The sequence below is a fragment of the Pangasianodon hypophthalmus genome, chromosome 14 (assembly GCF_027358585.1).
Source record: "Pangasianodon hypophthalmus isolate fPanHyp1 chromosome 14, fPanHyp1.pri, whole genome shotgun sequence".
NCBI classification, from domain to species: Eukaryota; Metazoa; Chordata; class Actinopteri; order Siluriformes; family Pangasiidae; genus Pangasianodon; species Pangasianodon hypophthalmus.
The window spans coordinates 18,228,097-18,231,811 of NC_069723.1; the positions used below are offsets into that span (position 1 = coordinate 18,228,097).

At 46.2% G+C, this 3,715-nt stretch overlaps 1 long non-coding RNA gene across 1 annotated transcript; it reads left to right on the forward strand.

Moving 5' to 3' along the window:
* Window positions 1-213: 213 nt before the first annotated feature.
* LOC113539374 (uncharacterized) lies at window positions 214-3,130 on the forward strand. The gene is made up of 3 exons (XR_003403923.3): window positions 214-810; window positions 2,284-2,381; window positions 2,519-3,130. It is a non-coding gene; the product is annotated as an uncharacterized LOC113539374 (long non-coding RNA).
* The last annotated feature ends 585 nt before the right edge of the window (window positions 3,131-3,715 follow it).

A 3,715-nucleotide genomic window follows, 5' to 3' on the forward strand; every position in this document is an offset into this window, starting at 1 on the left:
AATCATTTCTTTCGGCCGTGAATTAATGGCATTGTGCGAAGCGGCACAGGAATTCAGAGAGTCCCTGGAGACGGAGAGTCCCTCCAATAGGATGTCACGAGGGACGAGACTGTGGAGCCCACGTCAGATCCACCACAAATGGAGCCACCATTCTGGAAGTCTCTCTCTCTCTCTCTCTCTCTCTTTTACTCTGCATGCTCGCTTTCTTTATCTCTCTCTCCATCAGTCTTTAGAGCCAGTTCCCTTCTCGCAGCTATGTAGTTAGGTGCATTAGGTGTTCACTCTCTCTCTCTCTCTCTCTCTCTCTCTTTCTCTCTCTCACACATCTACCCATAGACGTCTACTCCCTTTCAGTCCATCTCTGTTTTCTCATTTCTCTTCTAACCTCCCTCATTGCTGTCTTCCTCCTGAGAGTTTCCTCTTCATGCGCAACAACTGGTAGCTCTCCCCCCTTTTCTCCTCCTCCTCTCTTCTCCTGCGCGGAAGGTCCGCTTATCTTCCAGCACCTGTGCTTCGAAGGGTGTTGGAGTGCAAAGTGGGGAGGGTGGGGGGGATCCTGTGGTTTTTTGGGCACAAGCCAAGGAGGCAAGAGGAAGCCACGAGGTTTCGAGCTTCTTTCCGGCGTCATCAGCAGCAACAGCAGCAGCAGCAGAAGCAGCAGAGGCGGCAGAGGCGACAGAAGAGGCAGCGCATCCCTCAGTCTCTCGCGCACTCCGCTGCTCAAGAGGAAGAAGAGGAGCTCGTGGCTTTGTGCTTACTCTGAGAGCTGCGGAGAAAAGAGAAACAGAGTAACGGGGAGAGACTGACAGGGTAAGACGCTTCCGTGGACTGGGGATCTGAGCCGGGTCTCTTTTCTCCACTTTGCCTTTTGTTCCTTTGTGAAGAGTCCCACTGTGGTGGGGTGGTGGTAGGGGGGTCTCGTGCCGGTGGGTATTGTGTGAGCCGACTGCCGCAGATTTGTGTAATCAGGGCGGTGGATTCTTTTTTTCTGGATTTGTCAGCTGTGTGTACGGTATTAACATATTCATGGGATTCTTGCCCCTTCGATTGAACAGTGATCCTTAGCAGCCTGGAGGAACCAGGAGAAGAGCTTTTAGGATTTTCACTTTCGTCTTCCATGTATGTCAGTTTGTCTGTTATTTTCCTACAGGTTGTTGTTTTTTTTTTTTTTTTTTTGGTCCAAAAATGGAAGGAGAGGTCAGTCCAGAAATGGGATTGAAGATGGCAAGTTTGATATTTTTATGTTGATACTAAGTAAAAATCACTACAGGACAGCTTGGGTACTTGAGTTGATCCTAAGAATCCTCAGCATCTGTTCCTGGCCTGATGAGGCTTGTAGCGTGAAGAACCGACAGGGCAGCTGAATTTAGATTTCAGATCAGACAGCACCATTTGAATAATGAGAAAAGGTTGTTATTGATAAGCAACATGCGTCTTCCACAGTCCCAATTCTCTTAGTACTATAAAACAAAATCGGGTGATGGTGAAAGAATGGAGTGATGTTCTAGATGTTTGTACAGCCTGTTTCCTGTGACAACTTTACCAAAATGATTAACAGTACTGCATGACGATGCTAGGTGTGACTACTGGGTGAGAAACATCTTTACAGCTGCTTGTATGAATCTGCATGGTGTATATATATGAAAATAAGGGAAAAATATCCTTTCAAGATAAAATCCACATTTTTGTGGATAGAGAGAGCTGTACATGAGCAGATTCCACTAGACTCAAAAAAAAAAAAAGCCCAGTGTTGCTGTCCATCTTTTTCCACTTCCATTTGGGAGCTGGTGCACCCCTCAGAAAATGAGAGTCGTAATAACAGTCATTGTTCCTTTTTTCTGACAGCCGTCATTTCATTCCGCTTTTCTCCCCCCAAACGATCTGTAATTTGCCTCCTGCTGCTAATGGATTTTCTGTATGACTCTCTCTCTCTCTCTCTCTCTCTCTTTCTCTCCCTGTCTCTCAGTGTGTGTGTGTGTGTGTGTGTGTGTGTGTGTGTGTGTGTGATGAGCATGTTTGACTCGGAGGGCTGACGGTGGTTGACTGTTAATGTGGCTGGCAGGAGTTAAGGGCTCGAGGGTGAATGGCAGGAATCAGAGAATTTCGAAGTCATTAAGTGGATTCATGTGAAACCTGGGCATTTCTCCATCTCTCTGTCCACTTGCCATCCTTCATTACTTTTATCCACCCATCCATTTGTTCAACCGTCCATCCATCAGTCCGTATCACGTTGAATACACATGTAGAATAGGACTAACTCACAATTTGTTCTGCCATTTTCAGCGTCCTTGGATCCTGGCATGTGTATCTCCATGTGGAGCGTCTGTGACCATCTGGATAAACCCACAACTGCTACTATGAGTTTCCAGTTCACCATTCAGGTAAGACTTTCATCTGGTTTTACCTTGCGAGAAGAGCATAAATCACTCCTAGCTCGCTCGCCAAAAAAAAAAAACAAACAAACAAACAAAAAAAAACAAACCCCAAAAATCCAAAGTGTGTTCATTTCTGTCTACAGATGCAACCTTTGGCTGGCTTGCCTTGTGAAAAAAAGCCCCATCTTCAATCAGTCCCCCTAGAGAGAAGGTCTCTGGTGTTGGCCTGTGTGCCACGGTGGATGTATGAGTGTCAGGCTCTTCCCTCCTCCCTCTTCTTTCTGAGGCTCTCTTCGGTGACGGGTATTCTTGGGTGGATAATACGGATCACGTTGTTATTGCTTAAGAATACGCGTAGTTGAGGAGAGTCATTTTCGACTGTGCCTTCAGGGAGCTGACCTCGGCTTAACCGCTCTCCAGACGTCCTAGCCGAGTGCTGTTGTTAGAGGAGGGGGAAAAAAAGAGGGGAAAAGAGTGAACGTTTCTATCGAGGTTCATTTATCAGTGCAGCAGATAATCATTTCCCCAGCGTTTGCATTGATTTCTCTACGGCAAGCCTTCATGTTGTTATTACTCCAGCGTTCTAGCGAGTTTTATCAGGAGGCTGGCATTTCCTGCTCGCCGAGACTTCATCCGTATCTGCTGTGCATTTATATTTCTCCCACCATCTCGCTATCATCCATCCTGCCAAAGTGATGTTTTATGTAGCGCTATTCAACCACTCTGCATTCTGCATTTCACACAATTTGCTTGGTTTGCTTGGGGGGTGGTGTGTGGGGTGGGGGGGGACAGGCTGTTTATTCTTTACTCTCTTCAGGGAGCGTTTCAGTGTGCACACGCCTGCTCGCCTCTCTGATGGGAATGCATTTACTGCTTTTTATTCGTGGGCCTTTAAAGGCTGTGAGATCCCTGGACTACGCTGAGTGCACACTTGGGCTGATTATGAGAAGGCCTTAAACGAGACACAAAATGCATATGAAGGCTTCATTTAGACAGGAAAAGATACTATATCTTTGTAGCACAGCATGAGAAATAGCAGCACATCATATTCTACTGAAGAAATCCAGACGCATAGCGTAGTCTATCTAGCATTCACACAGTCCCTCGTGACTGCCTCTATACAGCTGAAATGTCTTGAACGGCTTTCCTCCTACTGATAAAGAACCTTTACGCAAAATGATGTGCTCTGTAAAAAACGCTAATTACATTTTAATGATGCTCGCCAAACGTCTCACGTGTCTTTCTGAAGCCCAGTGAAGCCTGTGCCACATGATAATGACCATCACTTTCCATATAGTCGGCCCATTTAAATGCCATCACATTCATCTTCAAAAGCATAA